The sequence below is a fragment of the Medicago sativa genome, chromosome 6 (genome assembly GCF_051527215.1).
Source record: "Medicago sativa cultivar Bolivia chromosome 6, Bolivia_mono, whole genome shotgun sequence".
Lineage (NCBI taxonomy): Eukaryota > Viridiplantae > Streptophyta > Magnoliopsida > Fabales > Fabaceae > Medicago > Medicago sativa.
This window is the reverse complement of record NC_140754.1, coordinates 83448142-83470654: the sequence shown is the minus strand read 5'-3', so window position 1 is coordinate 83470654 and position 22513 is coordinate 83448142.

The following is a 22513-nucleotide window of genomic DNA, read 5'->3' as shown; positions in this document are numbered from 1 at the left end:
CCTTTTGCTTCTCAATTTTAGCAATGGATGATACACACTTCCACCGTCCCAAAATGTAAGCAAGAATATATCTAATATAAGTTGATGTATCTGGTACAAATTTTGAACCAGATACATTAACTTTTGTTGACTAATTTTTGCTTACATTTTACTAATACGGAGGGAGTATGATACAAGTTTTTGGTAACAATTTTACTAACTGTTGTCAATTGAGTTTTTGGCTTTGGGCATGTTTGATAGACTATGGAGTAAATAAAATTTTTTTTTGGGTCAAGGAGTAAATAAATTCTAGTCTCATTCTAAAAAATAAAAACTAATTTAGTCTATATAAATTAATTATAGTACATTAATATAATATTTTTTTTAAAGTTACGACGAATAAAAGGAACATTTTGTGGTAATAAAAGAAAAATATTTCGAAAAAAGTATAAACCGTACTCAAACTCGATAAGATGATTTACGACTTTCTTTTTGTTTGAGAGAATGATTTACGACTTTCTTAAATGATAAAATAATAGAATCTATGAACTATTCATAGGATAGGCATGACAGACACATGTCGCTTTTGACTTTTTTTATGAATTATTTCCATGATAAAATCTTATTTCGCGCAATAATAAACAATAGTTAGAATTATAATATTTTATAGGAAAATGTTAACTTGTGCCCTCAAGGCACAAGTTACGAAATCAAAGATAGAAACTTTTTGTTGGAAATTGTGCATTTAATGTTCTAGAAATTTAAAATCTCCTCTTTTCAAGATATTATTTATTATTTAATTCCCTTTTTAGAATCTTAACTTGTGCCCCAAGGGCACAAGTTAACACTACCCTATTTTATATATTCGCTAACACTTTTAATTATTATTTATCTTATTTATTTAACTCAAGAAGGTATAAACTTGCGCCGCCTTCGACTTTCCTATTGATAATTTTTACGATACAACCTTAATACGTTCAATAATAAACGATAGTTGGACCTTTAATTTTATTTATTTTAACATTTTTTATTATTATTTATCTTATTTATTTAACTCAAGAAGAAAATCTATAGAATTCGTAAACCATTCATAAAAATGGTATGAAATACTTGCGCAGATTTATTCTTTCCAATAAACTATTTCCACGACACAACCTTAATACGCTAAATAATAAAGGATAATTGAAAGTATAATTGTAATTCTATATTTTAACACATTCAAGTGTATTTATCTTATTTATATTTATTTATCTTAGTTATTGATAATAAACTCAAGCTCCAATAAATTGTAGTTAAAAAACCATTTTAATTCTATCCTTTAAAACCTTATCACTTGTGAAGGGTTTTAAGAAGTAGTACTTCAAAATTTTCAGGAAAGTACAAATCAAAACAAGTATTATTGAGTTCTTCAATAATATAATTGAATAATTTTTATTGTATCTATATTTAATATACTATTTGAATTTGTGCTTGAGTTTATTACATTTACATTTATATGTATCTCTTGATTATTAAGTTATGATGTTTCAAAGATAAATACCACTTCGAATTTAAAATCGAAAGTTTGGAAATGTGAATGAGCAATTACATATTTGGTCAATAAAATCACGTTGAAGATATGGATTAATTTCACTCAAAATATTATGATACTTTGTCTGATACAAAAAAAATTTCGATTATGGTATAAAATAATATTAAAATCTTCCTTATTTGAAAACGTTTAAAATCTTTCCCTAAAAAAAAAAAGGTCTAAAATCTTTTCTCTTTCGCTATTTTATATAGTCAAATCCTTTTGATGCAAAAAAAAAAAAAAAATAGTCAAATTCTAATATAGAAAATATTTGTAAAGGATAATGTATTTAACTGTTTCCATCCTTGGTGAAAACAATTTACACTTTTCGTATAATACTCCATATATTGTAACCAAAAAGAAAAAATAATACTCCATATAAAAAGTTACAGATGTTTTGTGATCACTAAAAGATAAAAATTATAATTAAAAAGATATATATCATTAATTACGGTATCAGCATTTACAGATATAATCTTAACGTATAAGATATCGTTTGAAATGTAACAGTCAGCAAATACTACATGTTCTATTAATAATGTTTTTCCAAATAATGAGTAAAAACATAAAACAAGAAAATTAAAAGTTTGATTGATTTATTTTTTTGATTTGACATTTTTATGTTGTTTTTATAAAAGATAAATTACATACTCCCTCCGTTTCAAAATACATGTCCATTTTGGAGAAATTGCAGTAACCAAGAAACCAAATAAATTTTGTTATTTTTGATGAAATTATATGTGTATTTTCTATAATACCCTTAACCATTTATTATTTCATTCTATTTTTTTTCTCTCTGCAATAAATATGCAAGAGTATTATTGAAAAGACACTAATTAATGTTGCATTGAAACTTGAAAGAGACAAGTATTGTGAAACAAAATTGTTCTCCAAAATGGACAAGTATTATGAAACGGAGGGGGTATAATAGTAAATACGGTCAAAAAAATATTGATATAAGTTATAGAGAAAACACTTATTTTAATATTTGCACTATTTATGTCAAATAAAAGTAAAATGCTTCTATCTTTTCTTTGACTAGAAATAAAATGCTACCGTCACAACTCTTTATAAATGTTAGCATTTACTCAAACAAAACAAACCTTTTTTTTACTGGTCAAATTAAAGTACACAAATAACATTGTATTTGTTGCAGAAACTAAACAAACCTAAATTCTTGAAAAAATATATTTTAACTTGTGATGGAGGATGACGATAGTTTGTTTTCAATTATTCTTGCAGTGATGGTTTTTTTTCCCCTTAAGAAGAAAATTTATATTCAAAAAGTTGGTACGCAATTAAAAGAAATGAGCATATTGGTCTCAAATATCAATAAATAAAAGAAAAGTTTCACATTTTAGAATTATAGAACAAGCAGAAAAGGGAAATCACATTTCGACCGGATTATCTGTACCTTCTCAAATATGGTACCGCGACAAGGTTTTGGAGTATTACTCAATCGAGATTTTGTTTTTTAAAGAAAAATTCTATTATATGGGTGATTCAAACTAAAAATATAAATGTTTGTTCCTTTCAAGTTATTACAAACTTAACCTACTTGGGTTAGCCTAATGATATTGGTTTGGGACTTGGGAGTGTGTTCCTCCTCAAGGTCTCAGGTTCAATTTCGGCCTATAATATCAATTTAGGTTGGTTAATTTAGCTTCTTCAAAAAAAAATTATAACAAACTTAACTAATTATGATTATCTATTTCAATGACACCAACAATATAACAAAAAAATATAATATAAATTCTTTATTTAATGACACCAACAACAATTTTCTTACAAAAAAAATTATTTAAGGGTATAATTGGGATAATGAAAATGTAAGTATAAATATACTTATCCAATTTGTTACACTTTTTAAATGATAAAGGAAAAAAAAATACATATATATTTCAATCGTGTTTGTTACATTTTTTTTAATATTTAAATTTATTCTTATATATTTGTAACATGTGTTATTTATATTGAAAATTGACGACATTTATAGAAAGAAAAAGCCAGCCCAAAAAAGTTGAAAGGTGTTGTTTTCTTTATATATAATATAGATAGATTTCCGTTTAATATGCAACAATATTAAAATTTTTAGTAGAGTTTATCATCTATTTAGATTTCGCAATACTCGAGTGATTACACATAAAAATGGAAAATATTATAGATATATTTTCTTTATCTATTTAATGTTCACTAAGCATATATATTTGGTGAGACGGGACTCCGCAATTTCAATTTCTTAAAGTTGGCTTGTTATTTTCTCGTTAAGTAATCAAATGACCAGATATTCACTTAGGTGGAGGAATTTGAGGTTTGAACTTCAACCCATATATATTGCAATATTTTTTTTTTGGAGGGATATTGCAATATTTTTATCAACTGAGCTATGCTTTGTGAAATAAGTTCATTGTTATAATGTCTTGATTATGATGTCATTGTTAAAAATTAAAAGGGTAATATTAACCGGTGCCCCCGGACACTGGTTATGAAAGCAAATATATAGTAACATTACATTGGAACCTGTGCAGTCAACTCATTAAAAGTCTAAAAAGTATTTCTTCTAATTTAAAACTTTCTTTTTTTGATTTCCTTAACCAGTGCCCGGATGCACCGGTTAACATAACCCAAATTGAAATAAATAAAAAACTTGAGCATATATACTAGAAGGCCAAATACCACTTTGATCCTTCTAGTTTGACAAAATTCTCAAGTTAGTCCTTTATGTTTCGAAAGTTTCAATTAGGTCCTTTTAGTTTGACAGAATTCCCAAGTTAGTCCTTTAAGTTTCAAATAGGTCATTTTAGTTGATAAACTATTTTACTGTTACCCCTGCCGTCAGTCTCCATTTAACTGATGCTGATGTAGTCGTTATGTTGTTGACTGGGTTCAAAATCCTGCCTTTTATAAGCTTGAGGGTGTCAAAACGCTACGTTTAATGGTCACAAATGATCATTTATAGTGCTAGAAAGACAGTTATTTACAGCAACAAATGTCTTTCTAGCACTATTAAACTACATTTACAATGCTAGAATGATCATTTGTGACGATTAAACATAACATTTTGACACTCTAGAGCTTTTAAAAGGCAACGTTTTGATCCAAGTCAACTACTTAACAGCTACATCAGCATCAATTAATTATTAATTGACAGCAGAGGTAACTGTGAAATAGTTTATCAACTAAAAAGACCTATTTGAAACTTTTGAAACTTAAGGACTAATTGGAAATTCTGTCAAACTAAAATGACCTGAATGAAACTTTTGAAACTTAAAGGACTAACTTGGAAATTCTGTCAAAACTAAAAGGATCAGGCGTGGTATTTGACCTATACTAGAATCATGAATGGATAATTTCAAGTTCCACCCTTCTCAAACACTACTTCGGTCCTAAAATAAGTGTTTTTTTTTTTTTTTTTAAGGAAAAATAAGTGTTATTAGGTTTGAAAAAATAACCTATAACAAAATAAGTGTTTTTTTTAAGGGTATAACAAAATAAGTGTTGTTATAAGTTTTCAACGTAATACTAATTTTTTTTCTTCTTTCAATTGTAGCATATGATAATATGCTCATTTTTTAGTCAAAAAAAAAAGTTCATGACTCGCAATTTATTACCGTCAAAGTCGTCTCAACCAATATTGATTTTTAGTCAAAAAAAAGTTACTCGCAATTTATTACCGTCAAAGTCGTCTCAATCAATATTGATTCCTAAAGCAAACTCCAATAATGGAGCCTTTTTAAAATTATTATTTTAAAAAAAATATGTTATGTAATTTTCATGTTTCGTGCTTTTTGAGATGCAAAATCATTTATTAAATTATCATAATCGATTTCATTTAAAATTTCATATTCAATAGATAATGAAGCTAAACCAAGAAATAATTGTGAGATAGAGAGTAAGACATGAAGAGAAAGACAATGCTCAACTCTAAAAATGAGTGTGAATCACAATGTTAATGAAGAAAACTACGAATAATAATCTTAGAAACTTGCAATGTATTGCAACGGACACATACATAATGTGAATCACAAAATATATACGAATTAAAAAAGTAAAAAAAAAAAAAATTGAGGCTCAAAAGAAAGGCTTTAGTGGTTAAATGGCTCAAACGACCACATTTATGATAATTAGCATACAACAATAGCACTGGACACCACACAAAAAAAATAGCACTAGACAAAAAATAATAATATACCAATAATTAATATGAAAAAATTATTATTCTTTTTATTTAATATATCATTTTTTTTCATAATTTGTGTGAAATGATCAATTGCAATATTTTGAGATTGCATATGCAAATATCGTAAACAAAACAATTTTTTTTTTTTACAAAATCGAAAACAAACAATCTTAGCATGTGAGGAAACAAGAATTGTGAATTGATCTTCTTCAAAAAATACTGTGAATTGCTCAATTTTCTTTTCCTTTCTGTTTTTATATTTGCAAAATAATGGCATTCTAAATCCACCACGCACCTATACATAAAAAAAAAATAAAAAATACAGAAATTTTGGGCTAGGCCAAAACCAAAGAAACATAAATTTCAAACCAACAACAATTCCAATAGGTGTCAAATATTTTTTGTGATGATAAATTAAATTCCAAAACGAAAAAAAAAAACTCAAATATTAGCATAAATCTCCATTTTAGTTTTTGTCCCTTTTGACTTTGTGCCTTTTTTTTTTCCTTTCACTATTTTTTATTTAACATATAATATTCATTTTATCATCTTATCTTTTTGCAAAATTTATTTTTATTACAAAAATATTTGTAAAATTAGGATGTACTTTTTCTACTGGAATAAAGTATAAACCAGAAGTCAAATGTATTTGATCCAAAATTTAAACTAAATACATTTGACCTTTTAAATCATTTTTGCTCTAATGTACCATTAATCATTTTTGCTCTAATGTACCATTATAGAGAGAGTGCTTCATAATAAGAGTTAGTAATACAATTGTGATAATGGTAATTTTGTTTTCTACCACCTTTGCTCCTATTTAAAAGAACAAATAAGGAAAAGTAAAAACTAAGATTATAGTACATCTACGAATTATTACCAACATCGTTCTCGTATATCAGAACACACCTATGACCATTCATTCAATATCCCTAATTTTTTTTTGTTATGAATGCAAAACTTTAAACCCTTATCTTTTATTTATCTTATTGTTTTTAAATAAGTAACGCGAATTGTTTGGTTGAAATGACAATCTATGTGGTTACGATTCTTTACTTATCACTTTATTAATAGATAAACGATTTGATACACTTACCTAAATCCGACCATCAATCATTAACAAATTGTCGAACTCAACATCATACTTAATAAAAAAAACTAGACTTTTGACCCGTGCGACGCACGGGTCTTCTCGACTATAATAGAGATCAATAAATAATCTTTAACCCGTAAGATCATGGGCCGATCAATAAACACAAATTAGATTATTAGAGATACAATATTACAATCAAATGATAATAAAAAAAATTATAAAGAAAAAAAGATAAAAAGAATACAAAATTATATGGTTGCACGAGTCAATTTTTTTTTTGTCAAGTAGCCTAGTGGCTAGAGCTCACACAATTTAATTGTGGAGAAGTGGAGTGTCCGGGGTTGGAACCCGGCCCCTGCATATAAAATGCAATATCCCTACCAACTGAGCTAAGCTCACGGGATTTCGAACCCCGGGTCAATTTTATTTATTACTTTTATAGTTAAACATAAAAAATTAATGCAGTTCATGATTCCTAACAAATTATTTAGGGTAGCCAAGTTTGCATGGAAATTAGGGTATTCTGTTTGTAAACGTATTAAATAAGTGTACAACAAATTGTCAAAAAAAATCTACAGAAACAATAGGTTAAGTTGTTGCAGACCTAATAAAATTAATAAATAATGAAGATAAGGATTAAGATATCTATTAAATTAAAAAAAAATCTACAGAAACAATAGGTTAAGTTGCTGCAGACCTAACAAAATTAATAAATAATATGGATAAGAATTAAGATACCTAACAAAATATTGTCAAAAAAAGACATAAAATTGGTGCGATGCATACAAAAAGGCAAGAGGATAGCAAAAAAAAGGCAAGATGATAGGAATGAAATTGGTGCGATACATTTTTTTAGATGGAATTTGTTAGGTTAAATAATTGGAAACCTAATAAAGCAAATGAGCGGGAAAAAATTAGGTTAAGTTGCTGCAGACGTAACAAAATATTGTCAAAAAAAAGACATAAAAGGTGCGATGCATACAAAAAGGCAAGAGGATAGCAAAAAAAGGGCAAGATGATAGGAATGAAATTGGTGCGATGCATTTTTTTTAGATGGAATTTGTTAGGTTAAATAATTGGAAACCTAATAAAGCAAATGAGCGGGAAAAAATTAGGTTAAGTTGCTGCAGACGTAACAAAATTAATAAATAAGGAGAAGGAAAATCTACCCACATAAAACAAATCTGCAACACAAAACAAGTTCTAAAATAAATCCAAAAGGCTAAAATAAATTAAAAAGAAAAACAAGTTAAGCGGGCCTACCTAACCACCCCGTTTTTTCAACGAGTTAAGCGGGACAAACCAACTATAAAAGGCAAGTTCAAATTTTCGACTCAGCCCGTCAAAAATAACGACCTAAACGGGGTCGGCCCGACGGGTTTGCCCGGTCTGCAACCCCTATGTATTAACCAACTTGTTGCTTTGGATAATATTTGAGCCAATACTTCCATCTTGATTGCCTCTCCCCAGTTTTCAAAGGAAAAAATATATATGCCAAGTTCCTTTTGTTAATACATAGGAGTGGCAGACCGGGAAAACCAATCCGGCCGATCCCGTTTAGGTTGCTATTTTTGGTGGGGCTGAGTCGAAAATTTGAACTTGTTTTTTATAGTTGGTTTACCCCGCTTAACTACGGGGTGGGAGGGTAGGTCCGCTTAACTTGTTTTTCTTTTTTATTTTAAGCTTATTTTAGCCTTTTGGATTTATTTTAGAATTTGTTTATGTTGCAAATTTGTTTTATATGGGTGGATTTTCCTTATTTTGTTATTATTATGATGTTGAGCTTGACAATTTGTTAATGATTGATGGTCGGATTTAGGCAAGTGTACCAAATCGTTTATCAAATAATAAAGTGATAAGTAAGGTATCGTAGCCACAAGGATTGTCATTTCAACCAAACAATTCGCGTACGTTACTTATTTGAAAACAATAAGATAAATAAAAGATAAGGGTTTAGAGTTTTGCAATATAATCTGTTTGCAACAGAGCAAAGTTTACATGTTTTGATTGCAGAATGTTAGCGTCGGTTAGGATTCTTTGAATCCCCTCTATTTAATTGTTGGAATTACGTAACAGTCAAGTCTTATTCATGCTATTAATCGTTATTTATCTAAGTGATTAGTTCGTGGGGTTTTTCTACCTATCAGCTGTCGAGTTGCACATGTTGATCACACAGGTAGGTACACGTAGGGTCTTACTCTCTCAGAGATATGGGTTTATTCCCCTTCAGGTGTCAGTTTCAACTATTACACTGGAGTTCCTATCTGTTTAAGTGTTTAGGGTTGATAGTCCTATAGAGAGATACACTTACGAGCGACGGTTTACGTGTAAATTCTTACTTTGTTAGAGGTATTTGAAACAATGACGGATAATAAGGTTCATGAATTCAAAGTATCCTAAAGGTTCCCTCGCCTATTGAATCTTAGAAATGCATAACACACTCTCCTTCTTGGTAGTTCTACAAACAGACATCCCTATCAGTGTATACCTTACCAAGGTTCGAGGAGAATGAAGTTACTGGACTGATTTAAGTCGTGAAGTCACATGTTTCCCTAATTGCTAGCTAGTTACTTCCTGATTGAGTAGGTTTGCACCAATATTAGGTATGTTACCTCCCTAAGTACCTTTATCTAAGGGTTATGCTATATGGCTTGTTTCCATAGTTACTAATTAGTTACTTCCTGATTAAGATAAGTATCAACCTATATTAGGTATGTCACCTCCCTAAATGCCTATGTATCAGGGTTATGCTTCAGAGGAAACAAATCTTATGCACTACAATAAAATTAAATTTTATAAGTAAAATAATTGAATAAACTTTAAATTAAATCAATTATCCAATAACCAGAATAGAGGTTCGTTTAAGAATCCTAATCTAAATTTTTTTTAGTTACTCATGGTTACTAAAGATAAATTACAAAAGAAATAAAACATACCCTAGAGACTTGGAGGGAGGAGAGAGAAATTCCTCCCTGTATGAATGAAAGGCTTGGTATTTATAGGGAAAGTTTCCACCTGGTTATAGGCTAAAAAATGGGGCTTTTCCACTTAAAAGTAGCAATGTTCTGGCCTGTTTTCAGCAATGCTCATGGCGCATGGCTTCTCCTCGGGGCGCCTACCCCATGCTCGGGGCGCATGGCCATGTTTTGGGCGCATGTGAGTGTGTTCCGATGCATAAATCTCCATTTCTTTGTCCTTTTGGGCGTTTGCTTCCATATAAGATGTCTTGGAACCTAGAAACATAATTTATCCTTCTTTAATGTCTTATGAGGCCTCTTGAATCTTCATTCTTGATCTTCCCAAAATCTTCACATATCTTCAGATGTTTTGCTTTGCTGATTTGCTTGATTTCCTCGTGAATTATATCAAAACACCTTAAAATTGTTATGTTTCAGAAAGAATAGAATTACATATGTTCCGAAATAAAAAACAATTGCTCTAATACACCTATATTCTTGATGTAAATCCTACTGAAAATGACTGAAAAACATGCTAAGAATAACGTAAGATAACCTATCATTACAAACCCAAACTTATACTCTTGCTTGTCCTCAAGTAATGAAAGAAAAACGAATTTTATTCTTTGCATTTTTTTAGGAAAAACATACCTTGTCGTAAAGGTTGCTTAGATTGTTATCTCGTCCCATTTACAAAATTGACTTACTTATCTCATTACACTCAATCGGGACATGCTTGGAGAAGATAGGTCATATGCTCAACCACACTCTTTTTCAGGATACACATATGTATCTCCTAAAGCCAGTAGGGATGGTCACAACATTTTCCCATTCCAGTCATCACATAAATGTACATTGCTGTAAATTTGAGACAATTATATACAGACAGTCAAGATCATATTATACACACACTTTGAGGTCTTTCAAGGTTGTAACGTGATTTAGGTTAAAGTGGGATATATTGGGGAAAGTAGGCTAACAAAAGAATTTGGAGTTAGATTATCAGCATAAAGGTTCCTACTAAACATTGATGTACTGCCAACCTTCCTTCTTTGAATCAATCAAGATGGGTACCAAGTAGAATTATTTATATTTTCATTTTTCAACATAAATATACTTTTTTTTAAGAGACCGAAATTTTTGATGTTTTTGTCTCTTGATTTTTATCTTCATTTTTTTTTTGTGTAGACCCATGGTAATCTACATTTTTTTTTTCATTTTTTGCTTTTTAATAAATAAGTTCTACTGGTACCCCACCCCAAACTTAAGATGTTCATAATTCCAAAGAGCAACCTCAAACTTAACTTTAAACCATACCAAGTTATAAAACTTCTATCCAACTTCAAGAGAAATCAAACATATGACATTAAGGTTCAGGACTGTGACATGATTCGTCACTTAGTAACAACAAAATAAATTATTATTGGAGGCTCAAAGTGGTATCACAAAGGATAATAAGAATATAAAGGGCGACTTGAAAGGGTCAAGGTACCAAAAAAAATTATCTCGTGTGAAGTATAACATGACCGACCGTCCGTAAAGAACGACATCAAATTTGAGAAAAAATAGCATTCATGTGGAACACTTATGATAGAAAGAATTACAGTAATGGATGGAAACATTTGGCTCAAAATCTCACCGATTATGCTATTCAGAAAAGAGATGATGATTAATATGAGTACCTTTAGTATCAAGCTCCGATCATGCTCTTGAATGTAAGGGTAAACTAGCCTCCGCTGTAAATGTTCTAAAATAAATCTCTAAGACTAAAACAATTTAAACATAAATGAAAAGGTTATATACGTTAAGACTTCACTAAGACCATACCGAGCTTCTTTTATGAACAACTTTCCAATAGAATTGAAACTTCTTGGACCCTTCTTCATTTGAGGTAACCGTCCTTGAAATATGGCATTTCAGTTTCTGGTTAGTGCAGTAGATCCTTTGCACTTCAATTTCTTGGGATATGAAACTGGTAATGTAACGCCCGTTTCGATTATTTAATTATTTTAATGAGTTTTAGAATATATTTATATGATTAGTGTGATTTATAAGATTTATGTGATTTATATGATTTTAGAGAAATTTATGAGACGTTGTGACTTATTTTATTGTTTAATAAAATAAGATTTGAAAATAAAATAAATATTAAGTTGTGGGGTTATTTTTTGTAGAAATATATTTTTGTTATTTGATGTAGAGATATATTTGTTATTTTGTGTGGAAATATATATGTTATTTGGTGTAGAAATATATTTGTTATTTTGTGTAGAAATATATATGTTATTTAGCGTAGAAATATATTTGTTATTTTGTGTGGAAATATATATGTTATCTGGTGTAGAAATATATTTGTTATTCAGTGAAGAGGTATATTTGTTATTTGGCGTTAAAATATTATATACTTATATATTTTGATGAAATATGCTATTATGTGTTATTTGGTGTATTAATATTTTTTTTTGGTTACATGAGAAAAAGGTAAAAACTAAAACAGAAAAAAAGAGACTACTGGCCGTGATGATAAGTAACACCCATACTGTCCGCTGTCAGCAACAAACGAAGTTCAGTCGGAGGATCAGACACAATCAATAGATCACTCGAAGACCTTGTTCCCAGCTTTGCTAAAAAGTCAGCACACATATTACCCTCCCTGAGAGTGTGACATAAATTAAAAGTCCAATCCTTAGCCATGTACTTTCTGATAATAGCTATCTCATTACCATAATGGTGAGTGGAAATATCTGCAAGTTGGATGAGATGGATAGTATGCATGGAATCTGTGTAACAAATAATATCTCTTAGACCTTCCTCCCAACATATTTGAATCCCATGCATTAATGCCAAAATTTCGGCGTGAAGAATATTCGAGTAGCCAATATTACCGTGAAAACCACGCATGAATTGCCCATCGGAGTCTCTAATTAACCCACCAAATCCTGCCATCCCTGGGTTTGTTTGAGCACTACCACCCACATTAAGAATATATGCTCTAGAAGGACCTTTATGCCAAGAAATAAGTTGAGGCTGAATACTAGTAATCTTCTTATGCATACTGTTGAAAGCTTGAGTAACATCACGGGTCATTACCTTGATTTTTGACAAAGAAGCCATCAGAGGCGTGTTTATATCATCAAAGATCTTTGCATTTCTAGCACACCATATAGTCCACATGGTAATAGGTATCACAATGCCAAGTTTGTCAATATTGTCGTGGGACCACATGAATATTGAGTTATCATCCTCAGGTAAACTGAAGTGAGGACCCACAATCAAGTTCCATATAGATTTTTCCCGATTACAATTAAACAAACAATGAATCAAGGTCTCAGGTTCATTATCACAAATAGGACATATGGAGTCTAATGTAATACCTCTATGATTCAGGATAGTTCGTGTGGGGATCGCAAGATGCATCACTTGCCAAAGGAAGAATTGGATGTTGGTTGGGATCTTTAGTTTCCACAACCAATTCCAAGAATCTCTAGGTAATAGAGGAACAAGCTCTTCATCGTTCAACCAACTATATGCAGATTTAGCCGAGTAGACACTAGAGGTACAATTATTCCAAATCCAGTTATCGGTGACATCATTTACTAGATTAGCCGTGGTTTCTAAAATATTGCCTCAGACATCTTGGGGCAACATAGTATAAACATTTTGTAGGTTACCTCCACCAATAGTAATAATATCTCGAATTTGAAGGTCAATATCTTGCATATGAACGAATGGCACAAGATGACATAGGGGATCTTTTAGCAACCATGGTTCGTACCACACACTAGTGGTGTATTAATATTATTAAGTGGGAGAGATATATATTTAATTTAGAAATAAATAAGATTATATGGAAAAGAGTAATTTTGAGGTGTAAGAGAAATTAGATGAGGGGTTATAAATAAGAGAAGTTAGGTTTAGAAAGACATAGATCATACAATCAGTTTTTGGAGAAAACAAGGTTTAGAGAGAAGAGAAGAGAAGACAAAGAGAAGAGAGAAGAGGCTGCATCGATAATTCTAAGGTAAGGGTGAAACTAGCAGTCAATCTTATTATGTGTATGATTCTAACGATTAGATTTAACGAGTTGTAGGAAGAGTTTTTGAGAGATCGAGAATTAGGGTTTAAGTGAAGAATTGAGAATTAATGGTTGTTGTTGTTTGATTTTGATGATTAGAGGAATTAGGTTTCACTCAAAATTGATGAAATATAATGTTGTTGTTGATGAATTCATGGCTGCTTGTTGCTGTTATTGTTATGACATGTTTTTGTTAATGATTGATGCAATGGGTAATCATAATCATAGAACTTGAAGTGAATTTATGTTGTTCTTGAAGGTTTTCATGAAAAATGGGTCAAATGGTGATTTTTGTTGAAAGGGTGTTTTAGTTCAAGTTTTATATGGATTTGGGTGACTTTTCATGTTTAGAAACGTTTAAACAAACTTTGGGACCAAATTTGGGCTTAGGGGATTCAAAATTGGGATTTTGGGATATAAAAATGGAGTTTTCTCGAGAGCTATCTCTGACAGCATTCTCTGTTTCATGTTTTTGCATCTTTTTCACACATTTCAGTTTTGAATTGGCTTTAGGTGTAAACACGAAAGTTGTAGGTATAGATGTTAGCTTTCTAATGCCGTTGGTTTGACTTCAAAAGGATTTATAGAACTTGAGTTATAGTCAAATTACTGCACGTAGGTCACAGTGAATTTTTATGGACTTTCAGCACAACTTTTCCGAACTTAAAATGAAAACTGGTATTGATCGGTACAGAATTGGTCTTAGGCGTAAACATGAAAGTTTTAAATAATTTTGTTAGCTTTCCAGTGGCTTTAGTTTGACATGAATATGATTTTTAGTTTTTGAGTTATGATGAAAATACTCCAAGGAGGTCTTAGCGAAATTGTACGGTGACAACATTCTCTGTTTCATGTTTTTGCGTTTTGTTCATATGTTTCTGTTTTGAATTGATCTTTGTTTTAAACATGAAAGTTGTTGATAATTGTGATATCTTTCCAGTAGCCTTATTTTGACATGAAAATATGTTGTGCATGATTATTTATGTTCTTACAAAGATACATGATGAATTGTTGATACTTGAATACGATGATATATGATGAATTAATTGTGTGCTGTCATGTTGCTGTTAATATTATCAATGTGATAAGAATTATATATGATGTTTTAAGATGCTAAGATGTTAAGATGTTAAGACGTTAAGATGATATGAAGTTGTTAAGTCGTCGAGTCGTTATGAAGTCGTCAAGTTGTTAAGATGTCATAGATGTACATGAAGTTTCTAAGACGTAAGATGTGGAGTCCATGCATACTCATTTATAGATGAGGGCTCATGCCCTGGAGCTTTTGCTCAACCCACGACGATGAGGGCTTATGCCCTAGGAGTATATTTATGCTCAATGACGATGATGGCTTATTTCCTAGAATGGTACCACATGCATTTGCATTTCATGATGATTCGAGATGGTTTAAGACGTTAAGAGTTGCATAGTCGAGTTTAGATGCATTGTCGAGTCAAGATGTTAAGTTGTGATGTTTTAACGAAGTGACTATAGATGAATGATTATGAAGATGTTTATGATGAATGATTATGAAGTTGTTTATGATGAATGATTATGAAGTTGTTTATGATGAATGCTTATGAAGTTGTTTATGATGATTGATTATGAAGTGGTTTATGATGACGATGTTATGTTGATGTTATATGATTTATGATATGATGCTATATGATTTATGATATGATGTCTATGTCTATTAGATGATGATATGTGACGATGTTATGATTATTAATTGATGATATGTGACGATGTTATATTTATTATTTGATGATATGTGATGATTGTTTGCGATTAGTATTTGATGATATGTGATGATGCTTTTATGAATATATTTATGATGATATATGATGACGTTTATGTTTGTACTTATGATGCTATAAGATGATGTATTATGATTATATTTATGAAGATATATGATGATGTTTATGATTGTATTTTTGATGATGTATGATGAAGTTTATGACTAATGTAGGAAGATTAATGATGCTAGTTAATGAAGTTTAAGATGTTATGTAACACCCACGTCGTGGCTTTCGATATCCCGCCAGTTGGATACGAAAAGTTCCCGCCAGTTGGAACGGGCACTATCCGTAAGGATGACCCCATGATAATAGGAGGAACCGAATCACATCGGAATGAGAGGGATCCAGAGGCCGTGTAGGTATGTGACTACATGGTTGAAGGAAGGCTTATAAGAATTGTTAGGTACTACCCATATCAATAAGATGCATCTTCTTTTCGGTAGCTCAATCCATAGGAACTCCACAGTTAAGCGTGCTTGGCTTGGAGTAGTACTAGGATGGGTGACCTACCGGGAAGTTTCCCGGTAAGCGTGCGAGTGAGGACAAAACACGCTGAAAAGACTCGTGTTGGTTTATGGGGTTAGTCGGCAATCCTGAAAGTAGTCTGGGATGTTACAATATGGTATCAGAGCAGACCTCTCCCAGTACGGTGTGGTTCGGGGACGAACCAGGCGGAAGCTGGTGGGCATGTAACACCCACGTCGTGGCTTTCGATATCCCACCAGTTGGATACGAAAGGTTCCCGCCAGTTGGAACGGGCACTATCCGTAAGGATTACCCCACGATAATAGGAGGAACTGAATCACATCGGAATGAGAGGGATCCAGAGGCCGTATAGGTATGAGACTACATGGTTGAAGGAAAGGCTTATAAGAATTGTTAGGTACTACCCATATCAACAAGATGCATCTTCTTTTCGGTAGCTCAATCCATAGGAACTCCACAGTTAAGCGTGCTTGGCTTGGAGTAGTACTAGGATGGGTGACCTACAGGGAAGTTTCCCGGTAAGCGTGCGAGTGAGGACAAAACACGCTGAAAAGACTCGTGTTGGTTTGTGGGGTTAGTCAGCAATCCTAAAAAGCAGTCTGGGATGTTACATGTTAGATATAATTGTTGAATTATATGCCTAATATTATTGTTTTGAGAAATCTCACCCCTTCTGCTTGAAAATGTTGCTCTTTGTATGGGTAACTTGCAGGAAACCAAGATTAGTTGCGGTCGTGAGTGGACTCCTCACAAGTGTGTGTCTTAGGTGCTCTGATACGTAACGGGATGGGAGTTTTGACTTTGTTTTCTATTCCTTACGTATTGTTTTATGAGATTTTATAATAAAGATGTTGGACTGAACCAGTTATTATGTTTTAGACTATTTATGAGACTTTTATGATGAGGCCTTAGTGCCAAAGACTATTTATGATGTTGAAATATTTCCGCTGCGAGATTTTAAAGATTATGTTGTTATATTTTGAAGGATAAATATTTATTTAACCCATTTGAGATTTTTATGAAATGTGACATTTCGTTAAAGATGTTAAACTCTGATTTTATTTAAGAAATTTTTATGTTGGGAAAACGGGGTGTTACAGGTAACTTGATGGAGTAGGGGAGCTCACGAGGATTCCCACTTTCTTCAAAGATTTGTCCTCTACTCATTCTCAAAATGGAAGCTTTATCAACAAGAGGCTCGAACATTGGGGCATTTTGTTTCTCTTTGAACTGGGTTTGAAGTGTTGGTTGCACATCTAGCTCTTCTTCCTTCTTAAGATGAGTTTATGATGGTTGGTCACAATACTCTTCTCGCTTGACTTCCGTGAGAATGTATTCCTCAGCATCTTGTACTACAGTCTCAGAAGAGGATTTTTTTGGAGTATTTTCCTTTTTATCATTTTCCGGTGCTATTGTCCAAGAGGTGGTATCATTAGGGTCATTTTCAAAGGATTCTTCTAAGTCTTCATCCTGAAAAGTTTCACATTGTGCTTTCAAGGTTAAACCTTTAAAGTGATCTTGTGCTTCAATCGCGGTTTCAGTTATTTGATGGAGCATAGTGCATTGTTATTCACCTGCTCTTCTAACGAGTTCAGAGTACTCATCCATGTATCTTGTGGTTTCAACTATCATATTTTGTATAGCTTCTGCAATATCAAATTGTGTGCTCTGCTCGTAGTCCCACGAGTAAGGATCAAATTCATGAAACTCCATATGGTAGATATTGTTGTAATGATTGAACTGGTTTTTTTGCAAAAGAATCCATGATTCGTTTCTTGAAACAATCATAACAATAATTATTGTTATAATTACTCTCTCTCTCTGGATAAATAAATAAAAAATAAAATAAAACAATTACAAATAAGTAATTTAAATTTCTCAGTCGAAAATATCAACAATCCACGACAACAACGCTAAAAACTTAATGGTTGGATTTAGGCAAGTGTACCAAATCGTTTACCAAATAATAAATTGATAAGTAGAGTATCATATCCACATGGATTGTCGTTTCAGCCAAACAATCCGCGTTACTTATTTGGAAACTATAAAATAAATAAAAGATAAGGGTTTAGATTTTTGCAATTTAATCTGTTTGCAACAAAGCAAAGTTTATCTGTTTTGATTGCAGAATGTTAGGGGTGGTTATTATTATTATTTAATTGTTGGAATTACGTAACAGTCAAGTCTTATTCATGTTATTGATCATTATCTAAGTGATAAGTTTGTGTGTTTTACTACCTATCAGCTGTCGAATTGCACCTATTGATCACGCGGGTAAGTACGCGTGGGGTTTTACTCTATCAGAGATATGGGTTCATTCCCCTCCTACTGTCAGTTGCAACAATTACACTGGAGTTCCTGCGTGTTTAAGTGTTTAAGGTTGTCTTTCCAATAGAGAGATACACTTACGTGCGAAGGTTTATGTGTAGGTTCTTACTTTCTCAGAGGTATTTGAAACAATGACGGATAATAAGGTTCCTAAATTCAAAATATCCTAAAGGATCCATCTCCTATTGAATCTTAGAAACACAGTGTAACACCCTATTTCTTGTCGATAAATATTAAATAATAAGAATGTTACACAACTTGACATTATCTCACAATAATGCTATAAATAATTTCTTTTAGTGGAATAAAACATTCACTGAATCACAATAATAAATTTATGCTTGTCTTTCTATAATCATAAATAAAAAAATAACTAGATTTCCAAAATCCAACTCAAAATGCAAATAAGGACTCAATCGTCGTCCCCAACCCTAGTGTTACAGGAATCAGAGCCTGTAGCGACTACATTTTATTTCAACTAATAATAAAGAACTAAGTGGGAAGCATCTCCCATCGCCACCTTCTAAAACATCTCACAGATACTCTTCATCAACGTGCGTGTTTGTACTCAAAGTACAACCACCACAAAGGGAAACAACACAACAAATAAAAGGGATGAGAAATCCAGTCATAACATAATACTCCCTTCTGTCCTATTTATAAGAAAAATTTGAATTTTTAGATTCATTGAATTAATAAGGAAAAACATGCACAACATTAAAGCATCATGAGAACAATATTTCATCATCATCAGATCATCAGCACATATTATTCTTTCTCAACATATCATACATCACACCATCTCGTCATTTTCACATTTAAAACATCATGTACAAACATCGTCATTTAAATGCATATGGATTCTTCCTAAGACCTATATGAATGTAATACCACACCTATCATCTTCAAGTTGCCAGAGATATGTTGCTGGACTTTTCAACACCAAATTGGCAGAAATATGTTACTGGACTTTTCAACACCAATTCATCACCATTTTCCTAGACTCAATTCTAGTATGCATGCATGGGGACCGACTCGTCAAGTAAATACACATCAACACTTCATCAATACATCAATATTTAATGAACGACTCTCTATAATATGCAGAACACCACAATAGAAAACAAGGACATCTCCATAATTAAACATCACCATTCCATCACCGAATATAAATATATCTCACATTTTCATCACCATACTTTCTACACATCAACATATATAACCATCACCGCTTACATCACCAATATCATCACCATAATTATTTTACACATCTTCAATCTCCTCCCCAATATAATAAACATCACCATTATCATCACTATACTCTTTAGACAACTCCAAGTTCATCACCCATATAAACAAACGACACATATTCCTATATCTATGATCTTTGACTCCCTTACTCCCATATATTTATATTATCATTCATATTATCTTTTATTACTTAATTCACAACTCCCTATCTTTCTATATATTTCGCCTACGATCCTCTAATTCAATGACAATATATTCTTTATTCATTTTTACACTTTATACGTTCCTATATAACATTCATCTTAAGTTATTAAATTACCTTGACTCTCTCACTCTCTAATTAGCAATATTATTGAGCTCATTATTGGGTTACGGAGATTATGTTTAACTTCATCAGTTACTCGAAAACACCTACTTCGTATTCCCTTTTATCATTGTTACTTTTCACTTCTTTATCTCTTTCATATTTTATACTCTCTTAATCAACTTACCACATTAGACGTTTTAAATATCTCAAGGACTTACTCTCGTCGTTACCACTCCGCCGTGAACTACCCATCTATATCTCTTCTACTTATCCTTCTACTACTTAAACTACTTCACTGTTTTAGGCTCATCTCTAATTCGAGGGACCTATATATACCTTAGTCACCTATCTTAAATGTCTCCCTTGTCCGCCTCCTATAATTTTATTTCACTCCTTATTTCCAGGATATCTTTAACATCATTAGATTCTCATAGATTACTATCTTCGATTCATATTTAGACATTGTTATTAGCTTGATGCAACCGCTTCTATTTATGCTCAAACACACTCCCTCATCTAGATATTTAGTTTAGGGATACTTAATTTTACTTTACACGCTATTGGCTTTCTTAAACTAACTATTGATTTTATATATGTTGAAGTGTCCACTAGAAGGATTGTGCTGAGATTTCGTTAACACAGCATGACCCAGGCGTGGTGTTTAAATCATAATTCAGTCTTAGATGTCATAATGGATTAAAACCAATGTAAAATGAAAGTCAACATCCATATCTACAACTTTCATGAAGATACCTAAATCCAATTTTGAACAGAAAGTGGTGGAAAAGTTTATTTTCTTAAGGCTGGGAAAGATGCACGACTATGCTGACCCATGTATGATACTTTCATCATTAATCAAACAGTGGATGTATGAATGAGGTAAAGCCTATGTAAAGCTAACATCCATACCTACAACTTTGATGAATAAACCTAAGCTTAATTTGGAGCAGAAAGTGGTCAAAATGGTAGTTTTCCTAAGCTTGGACAGGATGCACGACCGTGCTGACCGGAGGCACGATCATTCCCCCTCCGAAACACACAAAACATGATTTAGGGCCGTGAGATGTGCACGGGTGATGCTCCCAAGTGGAATGACCGTGTGCCTGTGTCAGGTTACAAAAATCGCGGATTTTCTGCGATTTTGCCTTAACGGAACTTTCCTAACTTCATTTTCGACCCAAAACTCGTCAAACTCGACCCTAATCTTTACTTCATGATTACCCTATCATTCAAACACTAATCCTTCATTAACCTTCCATATTATTATCCACTCTTTTTAATACTAAAAACTCAATTCAAAAATCTAAACTAGATTTCCTCAATTCTCATCTTTCAACTTCATCTTTTAATTCATTCATCTTCATTCTCTCATCAAAATTCAAATCATAACAACAACAACATATTAAAATTTAAGACAACCCTTCATAGATTAAAATAACCTAAAGTTCAAATATTCTCCCCCTTACCTCGAATCCTTCGAATATATCCGATTTTTGACTTGGCCTTGTTTCGGCTAGGGTTTCTCTCTTCTTCTGCTGTTCTCTTCTTTCTTTTTCCACGTTCAATAATACTGACTCCCTAACCTCTATGTTTTCCTATTTATATTCGGACTGACCACTCGTTGCAATCCTTTTTCTCCTCAACCCACTCTCCCTTTACTCAATCCCTCCCCCACATATTTAAAACTTATATTCTACACCTCCCGACTCTATTATTTTTACTTAATTTCTCCCTTCATCCTAATTAAACTCTCATAATACTCTTCAATCATCGTCAACATTCTATTTTCTCAATCAATAAATAACACTCAAGCAAAAATAGCATCATTAACAGTATTAACCAAAACTTCACCTTTTAAACTTCATGGAATTAATTAAAATAGAAAACTGTGGTGTTAAATAAACATAGCACACTCTCCCTCTCGGTAGTTCTACAAATGGGCAGCCCTATCAGCGTATACCTTACAAAAGTTTGAGGAGAATGAAGTTACCGTGCTGATTTAAGTCGTGAAGTCACCTGTTTCCCTAATTACTAGCTAGCTACTTCCTGATTGGAGTAGGTTTGCAACGATATTAGGTATGACACCTCCCTAAGTACCTTTATCTCAAGGTTCTGCTCTATGGCTTGTTTCCCTAGTTACTAATTAGTTATTTCCTGATTAAGATAGGGATAAACCAATATTAGGTATGTGACCTCACTAAGTGCCTATGTATCAGTGTTATCCTTCAGCCGAGACAAGTCTTACGCACGACAGTAAAATTAAATAACATAAAGAAAATAACTGAGTAAAGACTTTAAATTAAATAATTTATCTAACAACCAGAATAAAGGTTCATCTTAGAACCCTAGCCTAAAAAGATTTAATTATTCATGGTAACTAAAGACAAATTATAAAAGAAATAATACATACTCGTAGAGACTTGGAATGAGGAGAGAGAAATTCCCTCCTGAAAGCTCCTAGTGTTTGTCTTCCTCTTGAACCGCTTCG